General features: G+C 37.2%; 1 protein-coding gene across 7 annotated transcripts in view; it reads left to right on the top strand.

The window, feature by feature from the left end:
- The window catches only part of ATG4C (autophagy related 4C cysteine peptidase), a 90,699-nt gene that overhangs the window by 36,628 nt on the left and 38,039 nt on the right, over positions 1–16,032 (top strand). The gene's annotated exons all lie outside the window — the stretch shown is intronic.

Raw genomic sequence — 16,032 nt, 5'->3', positions numbered from 1 at the left:
GAATTTTTATTATTTTAATAATTTTATATTATTTAAAATCTTTACATTTTTAAAATTATGAATTACTCATATACAGAGAAGGCAAAAGCCTTGTGTATACACTTTCAAGAATAGTAATGAAATTTTATTAGACAAGAGAAGTACAACATTATGAATAAGTTTTAATCTCCTTGTGCTTCTATCCAACTGTAGTCCTTCCCATGCCAAAAAACTCTACTATCCTAAAGTGGTGGAATTTAGCGTTTCCTATTTTTGACCTTTTTGAAAATGAAAATGAACTATGTTTTGCTTCTGTGCCTTGCTTATGGCTTTTAAGGTTGTGTTTTTAAGATTTGTCTGTGTTCAGGAATAAAGACACAGACCTACTAGAGAATGGACTTGAGGATATGGGGAGGGGGAAGGGTAAGCTGTGACAAAGTGGGAGAGTGGCATGGACATATATACACTACCAAACGTAAAATAGATAGCTAGTGGGAAGCAGCCACATAGCACAGGGAGATCAGCTCGGTGCTTTGTGACCACCTAGAGGGGTGGGATAGGGAGGGAGGGAGGGAGGGAGATGCAAGAGGGAAGAGATATGGGAACATATGTATATGTATAACTGATTCACTTTGTTATAAAGCAGAAACTAACACACCATTGTAAAGCAATTATGCTCCAATAAAGATGTAAAAAAAAAAGATTTGTCCATGTTATGTGTAGGTTCTAGTTTATTTTTACTGCTGTATAATATTCCGTTGTATGAATTACCACAAATTATTCATTCTACTATTGTTAGACATTTAGTTTGCTTTGGCTTTGCCTTTTTAAATAGTGTGTAATAGTACATTCTTGTATTTTTGTAGAAATAAGACTGTATTCTCAGAAGTTTTTGAAATACGACTTTTCATGTTTAAAAATATCTACATGCAGAATGAAGGGAGTGAATCATTAGCCAGAAGAATATCGTATTTCTGTTCTTATCATCCACTTTATAGATTCTCTTTTCTAATGAGTTAACCCCAAACCACCTTCTTACACCTTTCTAGGAATTTTTTGGTATCCTCAGAGAGGGGGAGGCCCTTGTACTTAAAAGCGTACAAATTTTAGTGAGTCAAGTATAATTCTGAAAACAGGATAAATAACACTGAATAAGATCAAATACACATTTGAAAAGAGATTTAAATATACATTTTGAAAATAAGAGGAGTCATAATAATCAAGATAAGGTAAAAGGGAATTAGAATATTTGTTCAGAAAAACAAAGGGATTATGACATGGTGGAAGTCACGTATTAAGGATTTTTTTTGTTGTTAATGAAGTTTTAAAACTTTTGAAATATATGACATAAAGGTCTATTGATTATGGGGGCTAATTTTCTTTATTATTTCTCCTATTGTGGGTATACAAACCCATATTATGTAAAGGTTTATTAATCCTATAATTATGGTATGACTTTGGTGAATTTCTATTTCATAACACTTGTCCTAAGGTTATTGCCCTGTTTTGTCATGACTTTCTTTATAGCTTCAACAGAAATATAATATTATGTTTATCGCATTTGAAATATTTTAATGCTAACCTTTTCTCTCTGTGTGTCATTATGTACTCACAGCTTTTTAGATTTACTGTGCATTGGTCAATCTCCACCAGATTTTCTCTTAGGTGGTTCAGGACATGATGGGCCCAGAGACCATTAAGGAAAAACTGTATCTGTGGTTATCTCTAGTATACCAGTTCTGTCTTAGGGACCCAAAGGATTTAACATGAATAACAGAGATAAGGCTCTCTCCTTCCTAATTTTGGGGCTGAGGAGCATCTATAGACAATGATTCTAAGCTATGGACAAAAAAACCCCAAAATAGTGCGTGGAAAAAAGGGGGAAAAAAAGCTTTTTAAGAAGTGGAGAGGGTAGCGCAGAGGCTAGAAAATAATAAAAGTTTTTTCTGCACTGAAACCAGCCCAGGGTGGAGCTTTGCCTAGGGATGTTTTTATAGGACATAAAGGGCATGAAAGTAAGGTATCAAGGGGTCTTCCTTTGCGTGCTCTTGGTTCTTGTACTATCTTTACTATTTTCAGGGATCTTCGTTATTCCACATGTTGCCAAGATTATGCCCAAATGTTGTGGAAATAAGATCCCACAATTTGGAATTTTTTGAAACATGACTTTTGCCATTTAGTAAGAAAGGGTGTGCAGGATGCAATCAATTATTTATAGGTATATTACTTAATTTGGAAAATTTCCAGATCTCGTTCTGTTATTGATTTTTAATTTAATTCCATTGTGGTCAGAGAAAATATTTTTATGACTTTAATCTCTTTGAAGTTATTGAGACTTGCTTTATGGTCTAAATATGGTATAACTTGGTAAATGTTCTTTGTGTGCTTGAGAAGAATATGTATTGTTACTGGAATGTTCTATAAGGGCAGTTAGGTCAAGTTGGTTGAGTTCAAGTCTTCTCTATTCTTGCTCTGTCCTACTTGTTCTACCAATTTTTATGAGAGGGATATTGACATCTCTGACTATAATTGTGGATTTGTTTATTTCTCCTTGCAATTCTATCAGTTTTTGCTTCTTCAATTTTGAAGCTTTGTTATTGGGTACATTAACATTTAGAGTTGTTATGGTCAGTTAATGAACTGACCCCTTTATAATTATAAAACCCTTCTTTATTCCTGGTGATATTTTTTTGGTCTGAAATCTACTTTGTCTGATATTAAGCTTTCTTTTGCTTAGGGTTATATGGTATATCTTTTTATGTTCTTTTACACTTAATCTATTTTCTTTATATTTAAAGTTTGTTTCCTGTAGGAAGTAAATTGCTGGGTCTTGCTTTTTTATACAATCTGATAATCTCTGCCTTTTAATTAAGTTGTTTAGACTACAGGCAAACCTCGGAGATAGTGTGGGTTTGGTTTCAGACCACTGCAATAAAGCAAATATTTCAATAAAGTAAGTTGCACAAATTTTTTGGTTTCCCAGTACATATCAAAGTTATGTTTATATTGTATTATAGTCTATTAAGTATACAATAGCATTATGTCTAAAAAAATAATATATGTACCTTAATTAAAAAATACTTTATGGCTAAAAAATGCTAATCATCATCTGACAACACAGGGTTACCACAAACCTTCAATTTGTAAAAAACGCAGTATTTGCAAAGCACAATAAAGTGAAGAACAAAAACAAGGTATGCCTGTATTCACATTTTATATGATTATTGATATAGTTAGGTTTGTCTGTTATCTCACTATTTGGTTTCTATTTGTTAAATCTGCTCTTTGTTCCCTTTTCCTCTTTTTCTACCTTCTTTCAGATTGAATATTTTTTGATTTCTATTTTATCTCTTTGTTGGCTGATTAGCTGTAACTTTTTATTGTGTTATTTTACTGGGTTACTTTAAGGTTTTAGGGTATATCTTTAACTTATCACAGTCTACCTTCAATGATATTATACCAGCTCACATATAGTATAAGAACCTTAGAGTAGTGTACTTCACTTCCCTCCTCCTGGTCTTTATGCTACTGGTGTCATACATTTTATTTATTTGTATCTTATACATGCCATAATACATTGTTATTATTTTTGTTTAAACAGTCAATGTCAATTACTTAAGTCAATTACTTAAAGAGATTTAAGTAATAAGAAAAATAATATACTTGCTCATATAGTTATCATTTTTGGTGTTCTTCATTTCTTTGTGTGAATCCATATTTCCATCTGCTAAAATCCATTATTTTCCTGCTTGAAAGACTTATTTTAACATTTCTTATAGTGCAAGGTGTGCTGGTGATATACTCCTTCAGCTTCTGTGTCTCTGAAAAAGGGTTTTGCTTTCATTTTTGAAAGATATTTTTGCTGGGTATAGAATTTTGGGTTGATTATTTTTTTTCTTTCAGTAGCTTTAAAGATGTTGCCCTGCTATCTTTTTGTTTATTTTGTTTCCAGGGAGAAATCTGAGGTCATCCTTATCTTTCTGTGTACATAATGTGGCTTTTTTTTCTTGACTACTTTTAAGATTTTTTTTTTATCACTAGTTTGGAACAATTTGATTATGATGTGAAGTATAGTTTTCTTCATGTTTCTTGTGCTTGGGTTTTGTTGAATTTCTTGAATCTCTTGTTTCATAGTTTTCACCAATTTTGAATTTTTTCAGCCATTTTGTCTTCAGATATTTTTTCTGTCTTCCCCTCTCTTCCCTCTCCTTCTGGGTCTCCAATTGAACATATATTAGCATGAATGAAGTTGTGCCACATCTCACGGATGTGCTTTTATTTTTTAAAAAAATTCTTTTTCCTCTCTGCGTTTTAATTTGGATAGTTCCTATTGCTGTGTCTTCAAGTTCACTAATCTTTTGATCTTTTCCTCAGCAATGTCTAATCTGCCATAAATCCTAGTCAGTATATTTTTCATCCTGGACATTGTAGTTTATATATCTGAAAGTTCCATTAAAAAAAAATCTTCCTTACTTATCTTCCTTCCTTACTTAATCTTCTACTTATCTTTTTGAACATATGTAATATTGTAATACCTGTTTCAATGTACTTGTTTGCTAATTCTAGCATTTGTGTTAGTTTGGGTTCACTTTTGTTTGGTTGAGTATTCTCATTTTGGCTTGTGTTTTCCTGCCTATTTGCATGCTTGATTGATTGCCAGACGTTGTGTTATTTACCTTGTTGGGAGCTGGATATTTTTTTATTCTGAGTATTGCATTGTGTGAATATGCCACACTTCATCCATTTTACTCTTGGTGGGCATTTGGATAGTTTTCAATTTTTGGCAATCGTTAAGAGCCCTGCTTGAATATTCTAGTACATGTGCTTTGGTGAATGAACATGTGTATGGATTTTCATTCAGTATGTATACCTGGGAATGTAATTGCTGGGTAATAGGGTATTCATATGTTCAGCCTCACTATATACTACCAAATAGTTTTATAAAACAGTTGTGCCAATTTGTATTTCTACCAGGTGTGTATGCAAATTCTGCTTGCTCTCAGCTCACCAGTACTTGGTATTTTTCCATGTTTATTAGAGCCACATTTTATTTTAATTTGCGTTTGTCTAACTTAGGAAATTGAGCATATTTTCATAAATATTTTTCCATTTAAATATGTCTTCTATTAGATTATCTCTCTAGGTTTCCTTAATATATTCTGGATATGAATCCTTTTTTGGATATGTCTATAGGAAATGTTGTCTCCTACTCCGTTACTTTTTCACTCAGTTTGTCTTTTGAAGAGCATAGTTCTTAATTTTAATATAGTCTGGTTAACTTTTTTATCTTCTTAAATGGTTAGTACTTTTTGTGTTCTGCTTAGTAAATCTTTGCTCACTTTAGGACAAGATAGTCTCTCTAGTGTTTTGAAGCTATCATTTCTATGTTTTTTCTCATTTCTATGTTTTTTCTCTCTGGTTGCTTCTAAGATCAGCTCTTTGTCTTTCATGTGGATTTCACTTTATTCTACTCAGAATCATATATTTCTTAAAATCTGAAGAAATTTCAGCCACTTTTAATTATAGTTTTTCTCCATTCTTCTTGTTCTCTCCTTTTGCATCTCTGATAAGTCTTTCTGTTAGATTTTTTTCATGTCTCTGAAATTCTTTTTTTTTTTTTTTTTTTTTTTTTTTTTTTTTTTTTTGCGGTACGCGGGCCTCTCACCGTTGCAGCCTCTCCCGCCACGGAGCAACAGGCTCCAGACGCGCAGGCCCAGCGGCCATGGCTCACGGGCCCAGCCGCTCTGCGGCATGTGGGATCCTCCCAGACTGGGGCATGAACCTGCGTCCCCTGCATTGGCAGGCGGACCCGCAACCACTGTGCCACCAGGGAAGCCCTGAAATTCTTGTTTTTTATATTTTCTGTTATTTTTTCTCTCTGTGCTGTGTTCTGAGTAACTTCTTTAGTTTTTCTGGTTCCTTGATTATCTTCTGAGGTTTGTATAATTTTCTGTTTAACCTATACCAAATTTCTATTTTCATTTATTATATTTTTCATTTCTAGTAGTTTTATTTGGTTTTCCTTTACATGTGCCTGGTCAATTTTAATTGTTTTCTTTTATTTGTCCACCTTTCAGTACCTTCTACTTTTTAAACATATGCATACTTATTTTATCCCATACCTGATAATTACAATAGTTACACTCTTTCAGAATTTATTTCTGCAGTTTGTTGTACTTTTGATTATTTCTCATATTAGCTTGTTTAATTGTGATTTTTTAAAAAAATTATTTATTTTTGGCTGCATTGGGTCTTTGTTGCTGTGCGTGGGTTTCTCTAGTTGCGGTATAATTGTGATTTTTGATTGCGATAAGCACCCTTGACTGAGCCCTCAATATTGCTAGCAGGTCTCTTCTATTTCCTTTATCAGCTTTCTTTCTCATTCTTTGTAGTGATTCTTTCAGGCATTCTCACTCTTCATAAACGTCTGCTCAGAAGTCTTTTCCATCATAGAAAACAAAAGCAAAGCAAAACAAATATTTATTGTGTATCTACTATGGACTGAACTCTGTGTTAGGCGCTGAACATTCAGAGGTCTAGAAGATAAACATATTTCTTCTCCTCTAGAATACTTGAAATCTGGAGGGGGAGCAGATGTAGATAAAAAGCATTCTAGATATAATTAGTTAATACTGTGAAAAGGAAAGTCAGTCAAAAAGTAGAATAGCAGGAGTGGTATTATAGTGGAAAGTCAACAAGACAACAAAGTTCATTTAGTATGAACAGTTTCACAATAATATTTAGAGTAAATATTAAGAGGAGACTAGATCTTAAAAGAATAAGGAATTAATCACTTTGTCAAGATAGGAGATTAGAACTATGTGTTTGGCAAGCCTCAGGATGAGCTGTGAGAGTTATGTGTTATTATATCCAATTTCAAACAAATTTAAATGTCTCCAAAGTGGAAATTTTGGACTTACTTGTAGTGCCATATTCAGTTTTCAGATATTTTTATTTTTATTTGGAATTAAATTCAAACTCTAATCTTCAGAGAAATTCATTGATAATAGAGGCTTGCCATGTATTCGGGTTTTTTTTCTTAACATCTTTATTAGAATATAATTGCTTTACAATGTTGTGTTAGTTTCTGCTCTATAGCAAAGGGAATCAGCTATATGTATACATATATCCCTATATCCCCTCGCTCTTGTGCCTCGCTCCCACCTTCCCTATCCCACCCCTCTAGGTGGTCACAAAGTACCAAGCTGATCTCCCTGTGCTATGCAGCTGCTTCCCACTATCTGTTTTACATTTGGTAGTGTATATGTGTCAATGCCACTCTCTCACTTCATCCCGGCTTACCCTCTTCATCCGCCATGTCCTCAAGTCCATTCTCTTAGTCTGCGTCTTTATTCCTGTCCTGCCCCTAGGTTCATCCGAACCATTTCTTTAGATTCCATACATATGTGTTAGCATATGGTATTTGTTTTTTTCTTTCTGACTTACTTCACTCTGTATGACACACTTTAGGTCCATCCACCTCACTACAAATAACTCAATTTTGTTTCTTCTTATGGCTGAGTAATATTCCACTGTATATATGTACCACGTCTTTTTTTTTTTTTTTTTTTGCGGTACTTGGGCCTCTCACTGTTGTGGCCTCTCCCGTTGCGGAGCACAGGCTCCAGACGCATAGGCCCAGCGGCCATGGCCCACAGGCCCAGCCGCTCCGCAGCATGCAGGATCCTACTGGACTGGGGCATGAACCCATGTCCCCTGCATCAGCAGGCAGACTCTCAACCACTGCGCCACCAGGGAAGCCCTTTTTATAATTAAAAAAATTTTTTTTTCACATCTTTATTGGATTATAATTGCTTTACATTGTTGTGTTAGTTTCTGCTGTATAACAAAGTGAATCAGCTATACATATACATATATCCCTATATCTCCTCCCTCTTGCGTCTGCCTCCCACCCTCCCTATCCCACCCCTCTAGGCGGTCACAAAACACCAAGCTGATCTCCTTGTGCTATGTGGTTTCTTCCCACTAGGTATCTGTTTTACATTTGGTAGTATATATAAGTCCATGCCACTCTCTCACGTCATCCCAGCTTACCTTTCCCCCTCCCCGTGTCCTCAAGTCCATTTTCAACGTCTGCGTCTTTATTCCTGTCTGCCCCAGGTTCTTCATAACCTTTTTTTTTTTTTTTTTAGATTCCATATATATGTGTTAGCATATGGTATTTGTTTTTCTCTTTCTGACTAACTTCACTCTGTATGACACACTCTAGGTCCATCCACCTCACTACAAAAAACTCAATTTAGTTTCCTTTTATGGCTGAGTAATATTCCATTGTATCTATGTGCCACATCTCCTTTATCCATTCATCTGTTGATGGACACTTAGGTTGCTTCCATGTCCTGGCTATTGTAAATAGAGCTGCAGTGAACACTGTGGTACATGACTCTTTTTGAGTTATGGTTTTCTCAGGGTATATTCCCAGTAGTGGGATTGCTGGGTCAAAGGGAAGTTCTGTTTTAGTTTTTTAAGGAAACTCCATACTGTTCTCCATAGTGGCTGTATCAATTTACATTCCCACCAACAGTTTAGGAGGGTTCCCTTTTCTCCACACCTTCTCCAGCATTTATTGTTTGTAGATTTTTTTGATGATGGGCATTCTGACTGGTGTGAGGTGATACCACATAGTGGTTTTAATTTGCATTTCTCTAATGATTAGTGATGTTGAGCATCCTTTCATGTGTCTGTTGGCAATCTGTATATCTTCTTTGGAGAAATGTCTGTTTAGGTCTTCTGCCCATTTTTGGATTGGGTTGTTTGTTTTTTTGATATTGAGCTGTATGAACTGCTTGTAAATTTTGGAGATTAATCCTTTGTCTTTTGCTTCATTTGCAAATATTTTCTCCCATTCTGAGGGTGGTCTTTTCGTCTTGTTTATGGTTTCCTTTGCTGTGCAAAAGCTTTTAAGTTTCATTAGGTCCCATTTGTTTATTATTGTTTTTACTTACATTTCTCTAGGAGGTGGATCAAAAAGGATCTTGCTGTGATTTATGTCATAGAGTGTTCTGCCTATGTTTTCCTCTAAGAGCTTGATAGTGTCTGGCCTTACATTTAGGTCTTTAATCCATTTTGAGTTTATTTTTGTGTATGGTGTTAGGGAGTGTTCTAATTTAATTATTTTACATGTAGCTGTCCAGTTTTCCCAGCACCATTTATTGAAGAGGCTGTCTTTTCTCCATTGTATACTTTTGCCTCCTTTATCAAAGATAAGGTGACCATATGTGCGTGTGTCTATCTATGGGCTTTCTATCCTGTTCCATTGATCTATATATCTGTTTTTGTGCCAGTACCATATTAACTTGATTACTGTAGCTTTGTAGTATAGTCTGAAGTCCTGGAGTCTGATTCCTCCAGCTCCATTTTTCTTTCTCAAGATTGCTTTGGCTATTCGGAGTCTTTGTGTTTCCATACAAATTGTAAAACTTTTTGTTCTAGTTCTGTGAAAAATGCCATTGGCAGTTTGATAGGGATTGCACTGAATCTGTAGATTGCTTTGGGTAGTATAGGCTTTTTCACAATGTTGACTCTTCCAATCCCACAACAAGGTATATCTCTCCATCTGTTTGTATCATCTTTAATTTCTTTCATCAGTGTCTTATAGTTTTCTGCATACAGGTCTTTTGTCTTCTTAGGTTTATTCCTAGGTATTTTATTCTTTTTGCTGCAATGGTAACTGGAAGTGTTTCCTTAATTTCTGTTTCAGATTTTTCATCATTACTGTATAGGAATGCAAGAGATTTCTGTGCATTAATTTTGTATCCTGCAATTTTACCAAATTCATTGATTAGCTCTAGTAGTTTTCTGATAGCATCTTTAGGGTTCTCTATGTATAGTATCATGTCATCTGCCAACAGTGACAGTTTTACTTCTTCTTTTCTGATTTGGATTCCATTTATTTCTTTTTCTTCTCTGATTGCCGTGCCTAAGACTTATAAAACTATGTTGAATAATAGCAGTGAGAATGGGCAACCCTGTCTTCTTCCTGATCTAAGAGGAAATGCTTTCAGTTTTTCACCATTGAGAACGATGTTGGCTGTGGGTTTGTCACGTATGGCCTTTATTATGTTGAGGTAGTTTCCCTCTATGCCCACTTTCTGGAGAGTTTTTATCATAAATGGGTGTTGAATTTTTTCAAAAGCTTTTTCTGTATCTATTGAGATGATCATATGGTTTTTATCCTTCAATTTGTTAATATGGTGTATCACATTGATTGATTTGCATATATTGAAGAATTCTTGCATTCCTGGGATAACCCACTTGATTATGGTGTATGATCCTTTTAATGTGCTGTTGGGTTCTGTTTGCTGGAATTTTGTTGAAGATTTTTGCATCTATATTCATCATTGATATTGGCCTGTAGTTTTCTTTTTTTGTGACATCTTTGTCTGGTTTTGGTATCAGGGTGATGGTGGCATTGTAGAATGAATTTGGGAGTGTTCCTCCCTCTGCTATATTTTAGAAGAGCTTGAGAGGGATAGGTGTTAGCTCTTCTTTAAGTGCTTGATAGATTTCACCTGTGAAGCCATCTGATCCTGGGCTTTTGTTTGTTGGAACATTTTTAATCACAGTTTCAATTTCAGTGCTTGTGATTGGTCTGTTTATATTTTCTATTTCTTCCTGGTTCAGTCTGGGAAGGTTGTGCTTTTCTAAGAATTTGTCCATTTCTTCCAGGTTGTCCGTTTTATTGGCATGTAGTTGCTTGTAGTAATCTCTCCTGATCCTTTGTGTTTCTGCAGTGTCAGTTGTACTTCTCCTTTTTCATTTGTAATTGGATTGATTTGAGTCTTCTCACTTTTTTCTTGATGAGTCTGGCTAATGGTTTATCAATTTTGTTTATCTTCTCAAAGAACCAGGTTTTAGTTTCATTGATCTTTGCTATTTTTTCCTTCATTTGTTTTCACTTATTTCTGATCTGATCTTTATGATTCCTTTCCTTCTGCTAACTTTGGGGTTTTTTTGTTCTTCTTTCTCTAATTGCTTTAGGTGTAAGGTTAGGTTGTTTATTTGAGATGTTTCTTGTTTCTTAAGGTAGAATTGTATTGCTATAAACTTCGCTCTTAGAACTGCTTTTGCTGTATCCCATAGGTTTTGGGTCGTCGTGTTTTCATTGTCATTTGTTTCTAGGTATTTTTTGATTTTCTCTTTGATTTCTTCAGTGATCTCTTGGTTATTAAGTAGTGTATTGTTTAGCCTCCATGTGTTTGTATATTTTACAGATTTTTTTCCTGTAATTGATATCTAGTCTCAGTGTTGTGGTCGGAAAAGATACTTGATATGATTTCAATTTTCTTAAATTTACCAAGGCTTGATTTGTGACTCAAGATATGATCTATCCTGGAGAATGTTCCATGAGCACTTGAGAAGAAAGTGTATTCTGTTGTTTTTGGATGGAATGTTCTATAAATATCAATTAAGTCCATCCTGTTTAATGTATCATTTAAAGCTGTGTTCCCTTATTTATTTTCATTTTGGATGATCTGTCCATTGGTGAAAGTGGGGTGTTAAAGTCCCCTACTGTGATTGTGTTACTGTCAATTTCCTCTTTTATGGCTCTTAACAGTTGCCTTATGTACTGAGGTGCTCCTATGTTGGGTGCATAAATATTTACAATTGTTATATCTTCTTCTTGGACTGATCCCTTGATCATTATGTAGTGTCCTTCTTTGTCTCTTGTAATAGTCTTTATTTTAAAGTCTATTTTGTCTGATATGAGAATTGCTACTCCAGCTTTCTTTTGATTTCCATTTGCATAGAATATCTTTTTATGTCTCCTTACTTTCAGTCTGCATGTGTCCCTGGGTCTGAAGTGGGTCTCTTGTAGACAGCATATATATTGGTCTTGTTTTTGTATCTGTTCAGTCAGTCTGTGTCTTTTGGTTGGAGCATTTAGTCCATTTACATTTAAGGTACATTTACGTTTATCGATATGTATATTCCTGTTACCATTTTCTTAATTGTTTTCAGTTTGTTTTTGTAAGTCTTTTCCTTCTCTTGTGTTTCCTGCCCAGAGAAGTTCCTTTACCGTTTGTTGTCAAGCTGGTTTGGTGGTGCTGAATTCTCTTAGCTTTTGCTTGTCTGTAAAGGTTGTAATTGCTCCATCGAATCTGAATGAGATCTTTGCGGGGTAGAGTAATCTTGGTTGTAGGTTTTTCCCTTTCATCACTTTAAATATGTCCTGCCACTCCCTTCTGCTTGCAGAGTTTCTGGTGAAATATCAGCTGTTAACCATATGTGGATTCCCTTGTATGTTATTTGTTGCTTTTTCCTTGCTGCTTTTAATAGTTTTTCTTTGTATTTAGTTTTTGATAGTTTGATTAATATATGTCTTGCTGTGTTTTTCCTTGTATTTATCCTGTATGGGACTCTCTGTGCTTCCTGGACTTGGTTGCCTATTTCCATTCCCATGCTAGGGAAGTTTTCAACTATAATCTCTTCAAATATTTTCTCAGACCCTTTCTTTTTGTCTTCTTCTTCTGAGAGCCCTATAATTCAAGTGTTGGTGTATTTAATGTTGTCCCAAGAGTCTCTGAGACTGTCCTCAATTCTTTTCATTTGTTTTTCTTTATTCTGCTCTGTGGCAGTTATTTCCATTATTTTATCTTCCAGGTCACTTATCTGTTCTTCTGCCTCAGGTATTCTGCTATTGATTCCTTCTAGAGAATTTATAATTTCATTTACTGTGTTGTTCATCACTGTTTGTTTGCTCTTTAGGTCTTCTAGGTCCTTGTTAAACGTTTCTTATATTTTCTCCATTCTATATCCAAGATTTTGGCTCATCTTTACTATCATTATTCTGAATTCTTTTTCAGTTAGACTGCCTGTTTCCTCTTCATTTGTTTGGTCTGGTGGGTTTTTACCTTGCTCCTTCATCTGCTGCATATTTCTGTCTTCTCATTTTGTTTAACTTACTGTGTTTGGGGTCTCCTCTTCACACGCTTTGGGTTCTTTGTTCCTTTTGTTTTTGGTGTCTGCCCCCAATGGGTGAGGTTGGTTCAGTGTGTTGTGTAAGCTTCCTGGTGGAGGGGACTGGTGCCTGGGTTCTGGTAGGTGGGCCTGGATCTTCTGGTGGGCAGGGCTGTGTCTGGTGGTGTGTTTTGGCATGTCTGTGAACTTAGTATGAGTTTAGGCAGCCCTTATGCTTATGCGTTTGGTTGTTTTTTTGTCTTACTAGTTGTTTGGCATGGGGTGTCCAGCACTGGAGTTTGCTGGCCATTGGGTAGATCTGGGTCTTAGCGTTGAGATGGAGAGCTCTCACAATTGATATTACGTGGGGCTGGGAGGTCTCTGGTGGTCCAGTGTTGCGGACTTGGCTCTCCCACCTTGGAGGCTCAGGCCTGACATCCGGCCGGAGCACCAAGACCCTGCCAGCCCCATGGCTCGGAAGAAAAGGAAGAAAAAAAAGGGGGGGGGAAAGAAACCAGATAGAATCCCAAACCAAATGGTAAAAGCAAAACTAGACAAAATCACACAAAGTAACGCGCGCACACCCACACACACACACACACACACACACACTCATAAAAAGAAATAATAGGGGCTTCCTTGGTGGCTCAGTGGTTGGAAGTCTGCCTGCTGATGCAGGGGACAAGGGTTCGAGCCCTGGTCTGGGAGGATCCCACATGCCGCCGAGCAGCTGGGCCCATGAGCCACAATTACTGAGCCTGCGCGTCTGGAGCCTGTGCTCTGCAACAAGAGAGGCTGCGATAGTGAGAGGCCCGCGCACCACGATGAAGAGTGGCCCCCACTTGCCGCAACTATAGAAAGCCCTTGCATAGAAACGAAGACCCAACACAGCTGTTAAAAAAAAAAAAAAAAAGAAAAAAAAAAATAATTAACAAAGAACAGTCAGAACCCTAGGACAAATGGTAAAAGCAAACCTAAACAGACAAAACCACACAATGAAACATATGCACACACACTCACAAAAAGGGAAACAAGGGGGGGAAAATCAATAAATAAGAAATTTAAAAAAGAAGAGAACAACTAAACCAATAAACGAATTAACCAATGATAACAAGCACTAAAAACTAAACTGAGAGAAACGTAAAAACCAGAAACAAATCAGACGCAGAAAGCAAACACCAAGTCTACAGTTGCTCCCAAAGTCCACTGCCTCAATTTTGAGAACATTCGTTATCTATTCAGGTATTTCACAGATGCAGGGTTCTTCTGCTTGATTGTGGGGATTTAATCTGCTGCTCCTGAGGCTGCACAGAGAAATTTCCCTTTCTCTTCTTTGTTCGCACAGCTTCTGGGGTTCAGCTGTGGTTTTGTCCCCACCTCTGTGTGTATGTCACCCTCAAGCATCTGTTCCCTGCCCAGACAAGAGGGGGTTAAAGCAGTGACTGATAAGGGGTCTCTTGCTCACTCAGGCCAGGGAGAAAGAGGGTACAATAGTCATAATTGGAATGCGGGGCGAGCCTGCGGCGGCACAGGCTGGCATGACATTGCAACAGCCTGAGGCACACCGTGTGTTCTCCCTGGGAAGTTGTCCTTGGATCTTGGGACCCTGGCAGTGGCTGGCTGCACAGGCTCCCGGTGGGGGGGCGTGGGTAGTGACCTGTGCTTGCACACAGGATTTTTGGTGGCAGCGGCGACAGCGTTAGCATTCCGTGCCCATCTCTGGGGTCCAAGCTGATAGCCGCAGCTTGCTCCCATCTCTGGAGCTCACTTAGGTGGTACTTTGCCTTCTGTGGGCACAGAGGAAAGGAGTCCTCTCTCCTCATGCACCCCGAAACAATGGTCTCTTGTCTCTTCAGCAGGTCCAGACTTTTTCCCGGACTCCCTCCCAGCTAGCTGTGGTGCACTGGCCCCCTTCAGGCTGTCTTCTCGCAGCCAACCCCAGTCCTCTCCCTGGGATCCGACCGAAGCCCGAGCCTCAGCTCCCAGCCTCCACCTGCCCCGGTGGTTGAGCAGACAAACCTCTCGGGCTGGTGACTGCTGGTCGGCAGTGATCCTCTGTGAGGGAATCTCTCCACTTTGACCTCTGCACCCCTGTTGCTGCGCTCTCCTCCGTGGCTCTGAAGCTTCCCCCAACGTCACCCCCCCACCACCACCGTCTCCACCAGTGAAGGGGCTTCCTAGTGTGGGGAAACCTTTCCTCCTTCACAGCTCCCTCCCAGAGGGGCAGGTCCTGTCCCTATTCTTTTGTCTCTGTGTTTTCTTTTTTCTTTTGCCCTTCCCAGGTACGTGGGGATTTTCTTGCCTTTTGGGAAGTCTGAGGTCTTCTGCCAGCGTTCAATAGGTGTTCTGTAGGAGTTGTTCCACATGTAGATGTATTTTTGATGTATTTGTGGGGAGGAAGGTGATCTCCACATCTTACTCCTCCGCCATCTTGAACGTCTCCCTGGCATGTATTCTTTTAATTACCACTGACACTATATGCTACAACTTAGCTCCATTAAGCTGAATATTACGAAGTTTGGGTGATTGTAATTTTTTTCAGAATGAGCTTGAAAAGGGATAGGTGCAGGAAAGATGAGGAATAAAAGCATGATAAAACTGCTTTAACATCCTTTAGAAGGGCATTAGAAATTAAACTCCTTGGAATTGAGAGTTATGGGCAGATTTATCTCCCTATGCATCCACCCACCCAAACCAGCCTACATTTATTAGGATCTATTTGTGCTAGGCACTGTGCTTCATGCTGAGGTTGAAAAGATGACTAAGACTTTCTGTCTGGAAGAATCAAGAAATGTTAGTTCCTTTTGAGCACTAGTCTTTTGTAAATTATTGGGCAAATAGTGACCATAGTTTTCACATAGAAATTGCATAGGAGATAATCAATTTGGAAAAGTCTTTAAAAATGACATATGTGGGCCACAACAATTTAAAAAAGTATATACTTCAACATGAAAGGATACGAATATATTTAAGAATTTTATATTCTTACTGTTTAGCTTGTTAGTTTTGATTTTATAATTTGAGTATAAATATTCATGACAATAAATACAATGTGCACATTTTATTTGATTTTAAGAACTAGTTATGTGATTACATACATTTTTACATATTGACAAATCACGATATTTTATT

This window comes from Orcinus orca, chromosome 1 (assembly GCF_937001465.1).
Source record: "Orcinus orca chromosome 1, mOrcOrc1.1, whole genome shotgun sequence".
In the NCBI taxonomy this organism is placed as follows: domain Eukaryota; kingdom Metazoa; phylum Chordata; class Mammalia; order Artiodactyla; family Delphinidae; genus Orcinus; species Orcinus orca.
The sequence above is the reverse complement of the archived record's forward strand: the minus strand, read 5'-3'. Positions and strand labels throughout refer to the sequence as shown.